Source organism: Cherax quadricarinatus, chromosome 24 (assembly GCF_038502225.1).
Source record: "Cherax quadricarinatus isolate ZL_2023a chromosome 24, ASM3850222v1, whole genome shotgun sequence".
In the NCBI taxonomy this organism is placed as follows: domain Eukaryota; kingdom Metazoa; phylum Arthropoda; class Malacostraca; order Decapoda; family Parastacidae; genus Cherax; species Cherax quadricarinatus.
In genome coordinates, this window is record NC_091315.1 from 5,891,129 (window position 1) to 5,909,501 (window position 18,373).

At 39.5% G+C, this 18,373-nt stretch overlaps 1 protein-coding gene across 1 annotated transcript in view; it reads left to right on the forward strand.

Moving 5' to 3' along the window:
- Positions 1-254: 254 nt before the first annotated feature.
- LOC138853156 (zinc finger protein 84-like) overlaps positions 255-18,373 on the forward strand; it is a 218,064-nt gene continuing 199,945 nt past the window's right edge. Inside the window, exon 1 of the mRNA XM_070088157.1 lies at positions 255-759. The gene's annotated coding sequence lies outside the window, so the exon portion shown is untranslated. The remainder of the gene's footprint in view (positions 760-18,373) is intronic.

Consider the following 18,373-nt stretch of genomic DNA (forward strand, 5'->3'; position numbering starts at 1 on the left):
TGGACCCTGAAAGGGTTAAGATTACAAATGCAACAGAAATAATGGTATTTCTTACCTTGAATTGTGCGTACTGGTGTTTGTGGTTGATTGTGGAGAGTGGAGAGTTATGCTATGGCCCTACTTTGCTGAGGTGGATAGTAGAGGTACTGGTACTAAAGTCAATGGTTTTACTGGAGTGTGCAATATAATTTCTGTAGTGGACTTCTGCTTTATTTTACCCTGCAGTACATTATACAACTGATGGTAAGGCATCAGCTGCTCTAGACACTATTTCAGGGTCCTCTTCAGTAAAAAAAGTCTAACTTTAAATCAGTCAAGTCAGTCAGTCAGCAAGTCAATTGGTCAGTAAATCAGCCAGTAGGTCAATCAGTAAATCAGCCAGTAAGTCAGTAAATCAATCAAGTCAGTAAGTCAGTCATGTCAGTAAGTCAGGTCAGTAAGTCAGTCAAGTCAGTAAGTCAGTCAAGTCAGTAGTCAAGTTAGTCAGTAATACAGTTAGTAATGCAGTCAGTAAGTCAAGTCAGTCAGTCATCACACAAACTCATATTTACCTCATTTTTTTTTATGCGCACAGAAGCATCATTACGGCCACTGGCTGTCTCTTGTCTAATATCTCTATTTTCTTCATTAATTCTCAAACTTGTATGCTTAAACCTTTTCTTGCCATTTTCAGCAACACTTGTATGTCTACTGGGTGCCATGATTGCTTGGCAGATTTAAATATGGCTAGAAAAAGATGTAAACTCCTAGCAGAAGATGGTATGTATCTTGTAGGCAATGCACTTAAAAAATTTTCCCCTCCTGTGAATCATGTTAAGTTAATTTTATGGAGTGTTATACAGAAATGTGCTGCAATTCTTCAGTCGTTCTGTAACCAAAATGTGCCAGACAAAATCATGTTAAACAATGATCTACTCTATACGTATTAACATATTTTGAATACAGTGGAACCTTGACTTATGAGTGTCCTGACGTAGGAGTTTTATGAGATACGAGCTGTCCCTGGGTTGATTTTTTGCTCTGAGTTATGAGCCAGCTCTCCCCCCGCTCTTCCCCTTCAATCCAAAACCTGGACACCTTGCTTGTTTATCTGTGATTTCATGCTTTAATTCCATGAAAATCATTCTCTTTCTTCTCAGCACTGTCCTTCTCACTTACTTTCTTAGGACCCATGCTTAGAAAAACGAAATTTGGCCAAATGACTGTTAAAAATGTAAGCAAAGCAGGAGACAACTCCCACAGCGAGGTAAACATTGCACTGAGTTGTGGCATTCATTATTATAATAAAAATAATAATAATAATTATTATTAATTTAGGGAACTGGAGCACAGATCCAATTCCCTAGATCAAGAGCCCCTCACCAGCATCAAGGTTCCTTGATTCTGGTGAGGGGCTCTTGATATAGGGAATTGGATCTGTGCTCCAGTTCCCTAAATTAATAATAATAATATAATATTAGTCAAGTCACTCAGTAAGTCAGTCATGGCACTTAGTAAGTCATTCAGTCAAGTCACTCAGTAAGTCAGTCAAGTCAATCCAGTCAGTCAAATCATTCAGTAAGTCAGTCAAGTCACTCAGTAAGTCAGTCAAGTCACTCAATAACTCATTCAGTCAGTCAAGTCACTCAGTAAGTCAGTCATTCAGCAAGTCAGTCATTCAGCAAGTCAGTCATTCAGCAAGTCAGTCATACTAACTCTGTGTACCTCTTTTTCTGTGTACAAAGTAACACTTCGTTACGGCTATAGGTTATCTCTTGTCTAATATCTTTGTTTCTTTGTTAATTCTAAGACTTAAGTGCTTATACCCCTTCATGCCACTTTCAGCAACACTGGTATGGCTACTGGGTGTCATAATTGATTGGCAGATACAAGATATAGTAATTAAAATATCATAATACAATTCACAAAGACAGCTGCCTTGTAGTAGAGAAAGACTGGACTGGACATGTATGAATTACGAATGCTGGGATGGTGGGGTGGTGTCAGGGAGTGGTAGGGGATGGGGGGAGGTCTCCCCGGCTGCTACACAACAAGGTGGCTGCTTGAGCAAAAGAGAATTTTTTTTTTCATTCCCACAAACTGAACCATGTTAAATTAATTATACGACGTGTTACATAAAATTGTGCTGCAACTCTTCCATGGCGGTCTACTGTATTACAGTGGAACCTCAAATATCGAACTTAATCTGTTCCAGGAGTTAGTTTTAAATTCGAAAAGTCTGATAAGCAAAGCAATATTTCCCATAAGAAATAATGAAAATACAATTAATCCGTTCCAGAAACCCAAAAATATTCACAAAAAAAAACACATTTTATAGTGATTAATTATAGTTTTACATACACACAACAAATATAGTATTCAATTATGTATTAATAAATTTAAATATACATATAAAATAACATTTTACTTACCTTTATTGAAGATTGGTGATGGCATCTGGAAGATAGGGAGGAGGAGAGAGGGAGTTGGGGGTTAGTGTTTGGAAGGAGAATCTCCCTCCATGAGAACTTCAGGTATCAAAGCCCTCTCTGGGGTTACTTCCCTTCTCTGTCTTTTAATGCCACTAGGACCAGCTTGAGAGTCACTGGACCCCTGTCTCACAAAATAACTGTCCACAGTCCTCTGTTTCTGGTGCCTCTTTAAGATTTCCCTAAAATGGGGCATGGTTCTGTCACTGAACTTGTTGTAAAGATGGCTTGTTTCAGCTTGCTCAGGGTGGTACTTCTCCACAACCTTTGGACATCACTCCACTTATGTATTATTTCTTTCTTCACATCTATGCTGTTTCTCACTTTCTTTACCACAGGGGTACCACTAGCAAGTTTCTTTGGGTGCATTGTAGCTTATTTCACAGTCCCACAAGCTCTAAACACAATGAAATAATCGTAAAATGTTTGAATGAGTGCGCAGGTTAGTGTTCACTCAAGCATCAACAAAACCAGACTGGCTCACGGCGCGTGCGTGGGGACATGGACAGAGCGGGCTGCCGGACAGATCCGGTACCCGGCGGTTCAAAAATAGGGGAGAGTTCGATAATAGGGACAAAGTTGGTTCGAAAAAAGGGTTCTATTTTTGAAGAGTTCGATAAGTGATCCGTTTGAAATTTGAGGTTCCACTGTATTATAATAACAATAGAGCTTCAGTTCCCTTAATTAATTAATTACAGTGGACCCCTGGTATTCGATATTAATCCGTTCCTGAGAGCTCATCGAATACCGATAATATCGAAAACCGAATCAATTTTCCTCATAAGAAATAATGGAAATCAAATTAATCCGTGCAAGACACCCAAAAGTATGAAAATAAATTTTTTACTACATGAAATATTAAGTTTAATGCAATAGAATAATTACAATAACAATAAAATAATAGACACTTACCTTTAATGAAGATCTGGTGATGATTGATGGGATGGGAGGAGGGGAGAGGTGTTAGTGTTTAGAAGGGGAATCCCCTTCCATTAGGACTTGAGGTAGCAAGTCCTTTTCCGGGGTTACTTCCCTTCTTCTTTTAATGCCACTAGGACCAGCTTGAGAGTCACTGGACTTCTGTCGCACAACATAACTGGCAGCCTCACCATGCCTAATCACACTATGTATGCCACTACGATTCTTAAATCTTTCAAACCAACCTTTGCTGGCCTTAAATTCACTCACATCACCACTAGTTGCAGGCAATTTCTTTACCAAATCGTCATGCAACTGCCTAGCCTTTTCACAAATGATCGCTTGAGAGATGCTATCTCCTGCTATCTGTTTTTCATTTATCCACACCAGTAACAATCTCTCAACATTTTCTAACACTTGCGGTCGCTGTTTCGTAATCACAGTTGCACCTTTTGCAAGAACAGCTTCCTTGATTGCCGTTTTCCTGGTCACTATAGTAGAGATGGTTGATTGGGGTTTATTATACAACCTGACCAGCTCCAACACACACACTCCACTTTCGTACTTTGCAATTATCTCTTTCTTCATTTCAATAGTCATTAGCGACTTTTTTCTCGAAGGGTTGGCACTAGAAGCTTTCTTGGGGTGACTTATTTTGCAGAAACAAGCACCAAACACAGTGATAATATGGATAATATGGAATGTACCGAATGTATCCTTAGATGCGCTCACACTGGCTGGCTTGTAAACACTAGCACACACGGAGCCACACTTGGACAGGTCTCGTACGAATCGTATCGAATACCGGGTTTTCAATCGAATACCGAGAAAAATTTTTTGCGTCAAAATGCATCGAAAACCGGATTTATCAAATACCGATGTCATCAAATACCGGGGGTCCACTGTAATTAGTAATAATAATTATAATAATAGAGCTTCAGTTCCCTAAATTAATAATAATAATAATAATAATAATGCACAATATGTACATAATAATTCAGATTGCTTCTGCTAGTTAGCAGAGCTGGTAAGCAGTAAACATGTTTACATCGCTGTGGGAACAGTTTTCTCGTGCTTATTTACATTTTTTACTGTCATCTGGCCAAATTTCTTTTTTCTAACCATGGGTCCTAAGAAAATAAGTGCAAAGGACAGTGGTGAGAAGAAAAGGATGATGATTTCCATCAACGTCCCCCGCCCACACTTTATGTAAACAATTTTTATACGATATTTCTTATTTATAAATACATTATTTCAGTGTTTTCCTTAGAAAACTGGTGATCTACTGCAGTTAGCCTCAAAAATACTGTTTTCTCTTATAGTAAGAACATGGGAAGATACTGTAGTCAAATTGGGACAGAAATAGAGGATGCTACTGCTGCTGCCTCTGCCACCATATTATGGCCTATTTTATTCATTCTAGACTATCATATTTCTGTGTTAATTATATCGTTTATTATATCGGATGAATTGTGATAGATAAATAAGCCATACAGTTGATAATAGCATCATATTCGAGTATTTTTTCTCTGGCCAGAGTGCAGGAATGGATTAATGGCTTTTCAGTTAATTTAAATGAGGAAAATTAATTTGATATACGAGTAAATTGAGTTATGAGCTAGCTCCTGGAATGGATTAAACTTGTAAATCAAGGTTCCACTGTATATTTATTATATTTAAAGGTTGTGATGATTACAGATAATAAGAATAAGAATATTTTGTTTTCCCTATGCTTGTGGCAGTGACAAAATGAATACAGCTTAACCATCACTAATCCTGCATCATCAGGACCTGTAGGATGCCAGATTACAGAGTGGTTAGGTTAGAATACACTTAATCCAACTACGGTATTTATGCATTGGCGATTTCACCCATTTTACACCCTATTTTTAGCCCATTCCATTGTTCCAATCTACCAAACTCATAGCTATTTTGCTGGTATTCCTTCTATTCTGTCGATTGAGCACAAGAAACTACCCATTTACCTATTTCAACTACCCAATAAAGTGGTTAGAAATCGGTAATTTGGCCAATTTCACACAAATTTGAAGAGTTGCCAATTTCAATTTTGAATTTTTAGTCACACAAAAATTAAAAGATTTACTGTTATGCAGTCTACTGCATTATTGTAATAATTATATTAATAATGCCACCCCATTCATGACTGTGTATTTGACAAGCCATTTAGACATGTATTGGATGGTGATGTCGTCGTTTACTCTTGAACATTGGCAAAAATTTAATATTTCTGTTACTTTGAGCTCAATTTCAAGGTACTTGAAACTTAAGGAAACTTAAGGCACACGGAATAGGAGGAGAAATTTTTTCCTGGGTAGAGGCATGGTTGACAAATAGGCAGCAGAGAGTTTGCATAAATGGGGAGAAATCAGAATGGGGGCACGTCACAAGCAGTGTTCCTCATGGGTCAGTGTTGGGCCCATTGTTGTTCACAATTTACATAAACGACATAGATGGGGAAATAAAAAGCGACATAAGCAAATTTGCTGATGACACCGAAATAGGCCATCCAATTCGTTCTAATGAGGACACTAGAGCACTCCAGGATGATTTGAATAGACTGATGCAATGGTCGGAGAAGTGGCAGATGCAGTTTAATATTGACAAATGCAAAGTTCTAAATGTTGGACAGGTAAACTAACCATGCAGTATATAAACTAAATAATTTTTTATTATTTTTTTTTATTATCACACCGGCCGATTCCCACCAAGGCAGGGTGGCCCGAAAAAGAAAAACTTTCACCATCATTCACTCCATCACTGTCTTGCCAGAAGGGTGCTTTACACTACAGTTTTTAAACTGCAACATTAACACCCCTCCTTCAGAGTGCAGGCACTGTACTTCCCATCTCCAGGACTCAAGTCCGGCCTGCCGGTTTCCCTGAATCCCTTCATAAATGTTACTTTGCTCACACTCCAACAGCACGTCAAGTATTAAAAACCATTTGTCTCCATTCACTCCTATCAAACACGCTCACGCATGCCTGCTGGAAGTCCAAGCCCCTCGCACACAAAACCTCCTTTACCCCCTCCCTCCAACCCTTCCTAGGCCGACCCCTACCCCGCCTTCCTTCCACTACAGACTGATACACTCTTGAAGTCATTCTGTTTCGCTCCATTCTCTCTACATGTCCGAACCACCTCAACAACCCTTCCTCAGCCCTCTGGACAACAGTTTTGGTAATCCCGCACCTCCTCCTAACTTCCAAACTACGAATTCTCTGCATTATATTCACACCACACATTGCCCTCAGACATGACATCTCCACTGCCTCCAGCCTTCTCCTCGCTGCAACATTCATCACCCACGCTTCACACCCATATAAGAGCGTTGGTAAAACTATACTCTCATACATTCCCCTCTTTGCCTCCAAGGACAAAGTTCTTTGTCTCCACAGACTCCTAAGTGCACCACTCACTCTTTTTCCCTCATCAATTCTATGATTCACCTCATCTTTCATAGACCCATCCGCTGACACGTCCACTCCCAAATATCTGAATACGTTCACCTCCTCCATACTCTCTCCCTCCAATCTGATATTCAATCTTTCATCACCTAATCTTTTTGTTATCCTCATAACCTTACTCTTTCCTGTATTCACCTTTAATTTTCTTCTTTCGCACACCCTACCAAATTCATCCACCAATCTCTGCAACTTCTCTTCAGAATCTCCCAAGAGCACAGTGTCATCAGCAAAGAGCAGCTGTGACAACTCCCACTTTGTGTGTGATTCTTAATAATGTGTGATCTTAATAATACTGATTGTGAAAAGGATTTAGGAGTTCTGGTTAGCAGTAATCTAAAACCAAGACAACAGTGCATTAGTGTTTGCAATAAAGCTAACAGAATTCTTGGCTTCATATCCAGAAGTATAAAAAAAAGAAGTCCTCAGGTTGTTCTTCAACTCTGTATATCCTTGGTTAAGCCTCATTTAGACTATGCTGCTCAGTTCTGGTCACTGTATTACAGAATGGATATAAATGTTCTGGAAAACATACAGAGGAGGATGACAAAGATGATCCCATGTATCAGAAATCTTCCCTATGAGGATAGACTGAAGGCCCTGAATATGCATTCTCTCGAAAGGTTTAGAATTAGGGGGGGATATGATCGAGGTGTATAAATGGGAAACAGGAATAAATAAAGGGGATGTAAATAGCGTGCTGAAAATTTCCAGCCAAGACAGGACTCGCAGCAATGGTTTCAAGTTGGAAAAATTCAGATTCAGGTAGGATATAGGAACACACTGGTTTGGTAATAGAGTTGTGGATGAGTGGAACAAACTCCCGAGTACAGTTATTGAGGCTAAAACATTGTGTAGTTTTGAAAATAGGTTAGATAAATACATGAGTGGGTGTGGGTGGGTGTGAGTTGGACCTGACTAGCTTGTGCTGCTAGGTCTGGTGCCATGCTCCTTCCTTGAGTGGAGGTGGCCAGACTGGGTGGGTCATTGGGCTAATCCAGGGGGGGGAGTCATTGGGCTAATCCTGGGGGGGGGGGATATGGACCTGCTCTGCATGGGTCTGTAGACCTGTTGCAGTGTTCCTTCTTTCTTATGTTCTTATTATGAAACCAGTCAAAATCATCTCTATTTATGTAATATATCTTTCATTCACTCATGTGAGAATGAACACAGCCATAAAAACCATACAAAAATACTCTGCAAATTTGCTGTTTTACACCAAAAACATGGTGGCAGTTTTTTTATTATTATGCACTGTATTCTGCAGTATAGACATGTAGAGAGAATGGAGCGAAACAGAATGACTTCAAGAGTGTATCAGTCTGTAGTGGAAGGAAGGCGGGGTAGGGGTCGGCCTAGGAAGGGTTGGAGGGAGGGGGTAAAGGAGGTTTTGTGTGCGAGGGGCTTGGACTTCCAGCAGGCATGCGTGAGCGTGTTTGATAGGAGTGAATGGAGACAAATGGTTTTTAATACTTGACGTGCTGTTGGAGTGTGAGCAAAGTAACATTTATGAAGGGATTCAGGGAAACCGGCAGGCCGGACTTGAGTCCTGGAGATGGGAAGTACAGTGCCTGCACTCTGAAGGAGGGGTGTTAATGTTGCAGTTTAAAAACTGTAGTGTAAAGCACCCTTCTGGCAAGACAGTGATGGAGTGAATGATGGTGAAAGTTTTTCTTTTTCGGGCCACCCTGCCTTGGTGGGAATCGGCCGGTGTGATAATAAAAAAAATAATTCTGCAGTATAGCTATCCCTCCACTTTTGTGAGTTCCACTTAAGCAAGCTTCGAAAATTCGTGAATACCCAGCCACCCAATCATATTTACCAAACAAATGTGAGAGAAAAGTACTGGAAAATGCTTCCCGCCACGTCCCTACTATCCTCCCTCTTACCCCTCAACCAGCCACTCAGTCATTGTTCACGTTGGTCATGTCCTACCGTACACTTGTGTTTGTGTGGTGGTGCAAGTATGGCCCCCAAGTGAGCAGAAACTGCTATTGATGAGCCAACCCCTAACCTCCATTCAGCTGTCATCAGTAACTGCATGGTTAACTATTATCACCATCATTGTCATTGTCATCATCATCACAAGTTGTCCAAGTTCGTATGCCTAACCTTATGGGTGGTGAATGTTTTGTTTGTTCATTATTTGTTATTAAACCATAACATGTATATACAATATTTTAGTGTTTTCATGTGCTTTATGATTGTTCGTGGTTTAGTAGATTAAGGAAGCAGTATTGTTAGGTTAAGTAAATGCTATTGTTATACAGTGGACCCCCAGTTAACGATATTTTTTCACTCCAGAAGTATGTTCAGGTGCCAGTACTGACCGAATTTGTTCCCATAAGAAATATTGTGAAGTAGATTAGTCCATTTCAGACCCCCAAACATACACGTACAAATGCACTTACATAAATACACTTACATAATTGGTCGCATTCGGAGGTAATCGTTATGCGGGGGTCCACTGTATTTCCCTACAATATATTTGTGCATCAAAACATTCGCGAACGCTACAGTACAGTATTATTATACAGTGGGCCCTCGAGTTTCTGCAGCCTCGACTTTCGTGAAATTTGACCTTCGGTGAGTTTTTTTGGCAAAATTTGGCCTCGAGTTTCGTGATTAGACTCGTGTTTCGGCGACCGTCCAATACCCGTCTGCCCATCACCGCGCACACCAAGCCAGTCTCCCACGCCATTCACGCTCAGTGTGCTATTGTTTACCAACACGTGACCATCACCCCGCGGGTTCATACAATACATTTCATAATAATCCATTGTTTTTTTGTGCTTGCAACTGTTGAATAAGTCATCATGGACCCAAGGAAAGCTAGTGCAAGCCCTTTGGTAAATAAAGTGAGGAACATGATCCAGCGGGATTTTGAAGGGTTTGAGGCAGACACTGTCCCTGCTGACCCTCTGCCTGTTGTGGAAGGTGTTGTGGCATTGGGCAAGTCCATGGGGTTGGAGGTGAGTGATGGGGATGTGGAAGAGTTAGTGGAGGACCACAGGGAAGAGCTAACCACTGACAAACTGCAAGAGCTTCAACTGGAACAGCATCAGACCACAGCCGAGGAACTTGCTTAAGAGGAGGAGGAAGAGGGAGTGGATGAGGTGCCTTCAAAGATTAAGGAGATTTGTGCCAAGTGGAATGAGTTGCAAAGTTTTGTTGAAAAGTATCACCCTGACCAAGCTGAAACAAGCCATATCTGCAACATGTACAGTGACAGTGTTGTGTCCCACTTCAGGGAAATCTTAAAGAAACGCCAGAAAAAGACCTCTCTGGACAGATATTTTGTGCGACAGGGGTCCAGTGACTCTCAAGTTGTTCCCAGTGGCATTAAAAGAAGAAGGGAAGTAACCCCAGATAAGGACTTGCTACCTAAAGTCCTAATAGAAGGAGATTCTCCTTCCAAACAATAGTGTACACCTTCCTCCTATCCCCTCCTCCTGTCTTCCATCCACCCAGAAGTCTTCAGTAAAGGTAAGTGTAATGTTATTATTATTTTTTATATGCATGTATTTGATTTCTCATTGATTTCAGTATATAAATCTTTATTTAATTTGAAAAAAAAAATTATTTTAATATTTTTGGGTGTGCAGAACGGATTAATTTTATTTCCATTATTTCTTATGGGGAAAATGATTTCGAGTTTCGTGAATTTCGACTTTCGGCAGGCTCTCTGGAACGGATTAATCACGAAACTCGGGGATCCACTGTATATCCCTACATCATATTTGCGCACCAAACATTTGTGAATTTTCAAGATTCACTAGGTTCTTGATCCCCTAACCCTCACTAATGTGGAGGGCCTCCTGTAGTTTTTAATATAGTGCACACTTACCACAGACCTATTCTCTCATACCTAGACCCAGATTTACTGGTCACAGTTTATCTGAGTGAGCTGAACTCATGGGATCATACTAATGAGAGCATCATTGGCTTTAAAACCGTAATACAATGGGACTGATAATGAAATGGTTAATGAAATTAACCAGTTTGATTTAACCTTTTCAGGGTCCAGAGGCCAAATTTCAGAGTGTGCACCAGGGTCCAAGAATTTAAAAAAAAAAAAAATTTTGTTATTTTTTCTTATGAAATGGAAGAGAATCTTTTTCGGAAGATAATAAAACAAAAATTACGATATTTGATGGAAAATTGACAAAATTATGCTCTCATGAATTTTGATGTGTCAGCGATATTTACGAATCGGCGATTTTGCCGACTTTGACTCCCATTTTAGGCCAATTACATTATGCCAGTTGACCAAATTCTTAGCTATTTCACTAGTATTACTTCTATTCTATCGTTTGAGCACAAGAAATCGCCCAGTCAACTGTTTCAACTTCAAAATAAAGTGATCGGAAATTGGTAATTTGGCCAATTTGACACAAAGTTCAAAATATTCCAATTTCAAAATAGGGTCCAGAATAAACAATGCAGGCATTCCTGGCACTAAACTAACATTTCCTCTGTTCATTAGTTATGTTTTCAGGCTTCACAAATGAATTCCATTTTTAGTTTTTATTCACATAATGAATTTTTATTCAAACCAAAAAATAGAAGATTTACTGTTATGCAATATTGTAATAATTGTATAAATATCATCACCACATTTGTGAATGTATATTAGACCTGCCAGCTGGCATGTATTAGATGTGTGAGGTCGTTTGTTTACTCTTGAACATCGGCAAAAATTTAACATTTCCGCTACTTTGAGCTCAGTTTCAAGCCATTTCCAGTACTAAAACCAATCAAAATCATCTCTATTTCTCTAATATAGTATCTTCCATTCTATAAAATGAGACCAAGAAATCGCAAATACAACTATAAAAAACATACGAGAAAACACTGCATGGACCCTGAAAGGGTTAAACACGAAAGTTCATCACTGCCGCTTCCAAAGTGAAGAGCTGACATTTACAACTCAACACCTTCACTTACATGTAGCATAAGCCACGTCATCACAACTTGATCTAGTTCTGAACTTTTTCCTTCCTTCATTGTTTTCCTTTTACACATCGGTTTCTTTGAATCGCTGTTAGTAAAGAAACCGAGTAATTTTTCTTTCAGTTTCTTCATGTCATAAACTGTGGAAGAGCCAGTGCTGTATAAGTCACACAAGCTTCTTACAGACACACTGCTGTCTGTATCTACCTCGTTCTGCTTACTAGTAATAAGCAGAATGAGGTAGATATTGAAAAGCCAGGGACTTTGGGTGATAAGGACAGTAATAGGTTTAGTAGAAAAACAGAAATGAGAAGGAAGGGTAAAGAGAAAGGAGAGTCTTTCAATGTTTATTATGCTAATTGCCGTAGTGCTAGGAATAAGATGGACGAGTTGAGATTAGTTGCTAGTGCAGGTAACATTGATGTATTTGCCTTAACTGAGACATGGTTTAATTCAAAAAGTCGGGACATGCCTGCGGAATGTCATATTCAGGGTTCTAAATTGTTCCAAGTAGATAGAAGTATTGGGAAGGGGGGTGGGGTGGCATTGTATGTCCGAGATCGCTTGAACTTTTGCATAAAAACGGGTATTAAGTCTGAAGTAACACAGAGTCTGTTTGGATAGAATTTTCAGAGGGACATGAAAAACTGATTTTAGGAGTGATATACCGTCCCCCAAACTTAGATAGGGACCAAGGGAGACTACTATGGGAGGAAATTGTTAAGGCCACAAGGCACGATAATGTAGTAATTCTAGGAGACTAACTTTAGTCATATTGATTGGAATTTCTTGACTGGGAATTTAGAATCATACGACTTCTTAGAAGTAGTTCAGGATTGTTTTTTGAAGCAGTTTGTGACAGAACCTACAAGGGGAAATAACCTGCTTGACTTAGTTATGGCAAACAATGAATCCCTTGTTAATAATTTAGAAATTTCAGAGGAACTGAGTGCTAGCGACCACAAATCAATTACATTTAGCATTGAATGGAAGTATGATAGTAGCGATAACTCAGTAACAGTCCCAGATTTTTGCTTAGCAGATTACGATGGGCTTAGAGAACACTTATCATCTGTTGACTGGGGTAATGAAGAGAGCTATCAATATGACAGTTTTCTGAACACTATACATGCTGCTCGAAGAATGTTTATCCCATATAAAGAAATTAGATCAAATAGAAATGACCCAAAATGGATGAATATTAGGCTCAAATATCTACTAGGGCATAAGAAAGGAATTTATAGGTGTATCAAGAGAGGTGAGGGTCATCTTATGAATCAGTATATTGACATTAAGAGGGACATTAAAAAAGGGGATAAGAAAAGCTAAAAGGGACTATGAAATTAAAGTTGCTAGGGATTCTAAAACTAACCCAAAAAGTTTTTTCCAGGTCTATAGAACAAAAGTTAGAGATAAGATAGGTCCCCTTAACAATAACTATGGGCACCTTACTGACAAAGAGAATGAAATGTGCTCAATTTTTAATAATTATTTTCTCTCAGTTTTTACACAGGAAGACACTAACAATATTCCAGTAATTAATTTTTATAGTGGGCTAGAAGAAGATAAATTATGTAACATCACAGTCACTAGTGAAATGGTTGTGAAGCAGATAGACAGACTGAAGCAAAATAAGTCGCCAGGTCCTGATGAGGTTTTTTTAGGGTTCTTAAAGAATGCAAAATGGAACTCTGTGAACCATTAACTAATATTTTTAATTTATCTCTTCAAACAGGTGTAGTGTCTGATATGTGGAAGATGGCTAATATAATTCCTATTTTTAAAACAGGGGACAAGTCGTTACCGTCAAATTACCGCCCAATAAGCCTGACCTCAATTGTAGGCAAATTACTAGAGTCAATTATAGCTGAGATTATAAGAAGCCATCTCGATGAGCATAACTTGATTAATGATACTCAGCATGGATTCACAAGAGGCCGGTCTTGTCTAACTAATTTATTAACTTTCTTCAGTAAAGCTTTTGAGGCTGTTGACCACGATAAAGAATTTGATATTATTTACTTAGATTTTAGTAAGGCTTTTGATAGAGTTCCACACCATAGACTGTTAAAGAAAGTGGCAGCTCATGGCATTGGGGGAAAAGTGCTCTCGTGGATCGAGTCATGGCTCACTGACAGAAAGCAGAGAGTGTCCATAAATGGGGTTAAATCCGAGTGGGGATCTGTAACAAGTGGCGTTCCACAGGGATCAGTCTTGGGCCCGTTGTTGTTTATAATATATATCAACGATCTTGATGAGGGAATTACTAGTGATATGAGCAAATTCGCCGATGACACAAAGATAGGTAGGATAATTGATTCAAACGTAGATGTTATGGAACTTCAGGAGGATTTAAACAAACTCTATTCTTGGTCAGAAAAGTGGCAGATGCAGTTCAATGTAGATAAATGCAAGGTTCTGAAGCTTGGGAGTGCCCATAACCCTAGTACTTATAAGTTAAATGATGTAGAACTTAGCCATACAGATTGCGAAAAGGACTTGGGGGTTATGGTGAGCAGCAACCTTAAACCAAGACAGCAATGCCTAAGCGTACGTAATAAGGCAAATAGATTACTGGGATTTATATCAAGAAGTGTAAGCAACAGAAGTCCAGAGGTCATACTGCAGCTTTATGCATCATTAGGAAGGCCTCACCTAGATTATGCAGCTCAGTTCTGGTCTCCATATTACAGAATGGACATAAATTCGTTAGAAAACATTCAGCGTAGGATGACTAAATTAATACATAGCATTAGAAATCTTCCTTATGAAGAAAGATTGAAGACTCTTAAGTTACATTCACTTGTTAGACGAAGAATGAGGGGAGACCGATCGAAGTGTATAAGTTTAAGATAGGTATTAATAAAGGGGATATTAATAAGGTCTTGAGGATGTCTCTCCAAGAGAGAACCCACAGTAATGGATTTAAATTAGATAAGTTTAGATTTAGAAAGGACATAGGAAAGTATTGGTTTGGAAATAGGGTAGTTGATGAGTGGAACAGTCTACCTAGTTGGGTTGTTGGGGCTGGGACTTTGGGTAGTTTCAAATTTAGGTTGGATGAGTACATGAGTAGGAGGGGTTGGATTTGAGTGGGACTTTCACATCAGAGCTTATTTCTTGGGTGGCATTGAAAATTGGGTTGGGCAAATGTTTTGTTAGTGGGATGAATTGTAAAGGACCTGCCTAGTATGGGCCAATGGGCCTCCTGCGGTGTTCCTCCTTTCTTGTGTTCTTGTGTTGTGTTTCTTCAAAAGTTCAACCTTATCTTTTATGGACAATGTACGGTGTTTGCACTTTACACAACGAGAAGCATTTCCGTTATTCATTTGAACCGTGGCTGGGGTTCAAGTGAGCAGGTTATAACAAGAAATGGAGAAAAAACAAATTGAAATGGCTTGCCTGTGTTTGCAAGTGACGCCAGCAGTGTTCATGCAGCAAGTAGCAGCAGGGTTGTGAGGTGTCCCGAGAAATTTGAAATTATGCTAGCTGAAATTAGTGCCAGATTAGTGACGGAAACGGATTGGAGATTGCCAGATCAGTGATGGCTGACCTGTACTAACATGTAGTTTTTGGTCTGTTCCTTAGTTATTAATCCCAATCTGAACTGATTTTCATAGCTGTTTTCATTAATGGACCTTCGGATGCTATTTGTTAGCCATGGGCTATTTAATCTTTTTGCTGTGAGGTGCTGTCTTTTATCCCTTTGACTGTTTATGCCATATAAATACATCTTACGCCCCACTGTTTCTGACATATCTATACGCATAAATTCTAGCGGCTTCAAATCAAGCAGGAGAAAGCTGGTAGGCCCACGTGTGAGAGAATGGGTCTCCATGGTCAGTGTGCACTATATAAAAAAAATCGGGGAGCCAGTGTTGCATTGTGTGAATGCCATTTCCCTTGTCCTTTTTCAGCATGCCTAGTGGTAAGAAATATGTGATTCCCCAGCAAATCTGGGACTCTTCTCTTCCCAAGTGATGCTCTAACACAGATGGAAGTGTCAGTGAAGATCAAATTCATGGTTTTGAGGAGTTTGAGACCAAAAGCAATGCCCAGGATACCAGAAGAATGGAAGAGGAGGAGGAAGAGGAGGAGGAGGAGGAGGAGGAGGAGGAGGAGGAAGAGGAGGAGGAGGAGGAGGAGGAGGAGGAGGAGGAGGAGGTGGAGGAGGAGGAGGAGGAAGAGGAGGAGGAGGAGGAGGAAGAAGAGGAGGAGGAGGAAGAGGAGGAGGAGGAGGAGGAGGAGGAAGAGGAGGAGGAGGAGGAAGAGGAGGAGGAGGAAGAGGAGGAGGAGGAGGAAGAGGAGGAGGAGGAGGAAGAGGAGGAGGAGGAGGAAGAAGAGGAGGAGGAAGAGGAGGAGGAGGAGGAAGAGGAGGAGGAGGAGGAGGAGGAGGAGGAAGAGGAGGAAGAAGAGGAGGAGGAAGAAGAGGAGGAAGAATAATAATATGTTCCCTTGAAGCATGGAAAACAGTTCACCCATGACACTGACAAGATAAGGTGAGATAACATCTGATAAGAGCTGACGTTTGATGAGCGTAAAGGAGGGTGGGGGGAGGGTGAAGCTGATAAGAAAAGATTAGATGACCATCCCCCTCCCTCTGTTTTTGCTGGTACACAAACATTTCTGTCTGTATTTGTCTGTCAAGCTCCCTGTCTATCCGTCTAGCTCTCTGTCTCAGAGAGAGCCACAAGACTGCGTCATCACGTTTACTCACATCTCCAAGCAGAGTATAGCACTTTGTCTGGATTTCTTGGGTTATCCTAGGTAATTTACACTATGTATACTTGTATTTATGTGTACCTGTGAGACAGAGATAGACAGATAGAGAGAGAGAGAGACAGATTGAATGAGATAGAATGAGGGAGAAATATGATTACATAGAATGGAGGGGAAGCAGCATCCGACCCCATTGTTTTGACAGGCGGTAGGGGTAGTGAGTAATGAGACAATGTCATTTTGACAGCTGCCGACTCCTGACTCAAAACAATTATAAGCCACACACTTGCACACAAGACAAGCTTGCTGAATGGAGATAATAGCAGTTATATGAAAGTATCTAGTGACTATATATGTATATATATATTATAGAAACCAGAAGCAAGAAGGGAAGGCAGGAATGAAGGAAGGACAGATGAAGGAATATAGGAAGAGAGGTAGGAAAGGAATGCAGGAAAGGAATGAAGGAAAGAAATGAAGGAAAGGAATGAAGGCCAGGAATGACAGAAAGGAATGCAGGAAAGGAATGAAGGAAAGGAATGCAGGAAAGAAATGAAGGAAAGGAATGAAGGACAGGAATGACAGAAAGGAATGCAGGAAAGGAATGAAGGAAAGGAATGCAGGAAAGGAATGAAGGAAAGGAATGAAGGAAAGGAATGCAGGAAAGTAGGAAGGAAGGAATGATGACACACGACCATTTACCTAGGATAACTACATAACACAACTGCCTGCTAATACTTTGAAGAAAACTGCTCAGACGAGGTGTTTTGTCTTTGCACATAAAAAAAAAGTCCACAAAAATGCACACACACACTGGTTTTATGTGTGAGGAGTGCAAAACACCATTGTGTATCAAAACATGTTTCAAAGAGTTCCACAAGCTGCAGAACTTCTAGTAATATATTTGGTGACTGTACATTGGTATATATATATTATAGAACAATAGTAATGAAAAATATTTTGTATTGTTTGTTTTTGTAAACATGTTTTGTAAACAATATATTGATAATTATGTTTGTGTGCTTATTGTGTTGTATACAATGAGTGTATATATGTACATTGCACCTTACTTTGGTCTCATAGGCCACATAAGTTATGTGAAAAAATAATTAGTGAAAAAAACAAAAGACCTTCAAATACAAGTAAACTAAAGTTTACCGTGTGAGCGGCAGTCGCCGCTGTTGCCATACGTGGCTCATTTTCTGCAAATTTCACAGCTCTATATCTTGGTAAGTACTGATGGCAAAACAAAAAATTTTTTGACTAAGACGCAAAGAAAACTAATCTTAACATTTTCATGAGAAAAAATAATTTTCTTTTTCGAATATTTTGCGACATAGAATGACAGTTTCAGAAAGGGGCCTGCGACAGTCAAAGGGTTAATTGGACAGTGTCTATTATGGAAACTTTGTGTTTGTTTTTGTAGAAAAACACTGACCCATTCATCAATTTCCCAATTATCAGTAAACTCTGAGAGCCAGTGTTATTTAGTGTTGTAATAAAGTAATTTATTGATGTTTCAATATGGAGACAAAATGAGATCTTACTAGTGTCAGTAGTAATTTACATTGGTTGGTTATGAGAAAGATGGGGCAGTGATAAGTAGTTTTGTCTCTTGATTATTCCTGCTTTAACCCTTTGACTGTAGCAACTCCAAATTCTGAAGTGTCTCCTGGTATCGAAAAATACTCAAAAAAAAAAAATGATTTTTTATCAAAATGTTAAGATTAATTTTCTGATTGTTTTACCCCCCCCCAAAAAAAAAAAAAAGTGCGATCAGTACGTACTGAGATATAGAGGAGTAAAGTTGACAGAAAATGAGCCTCATATGGC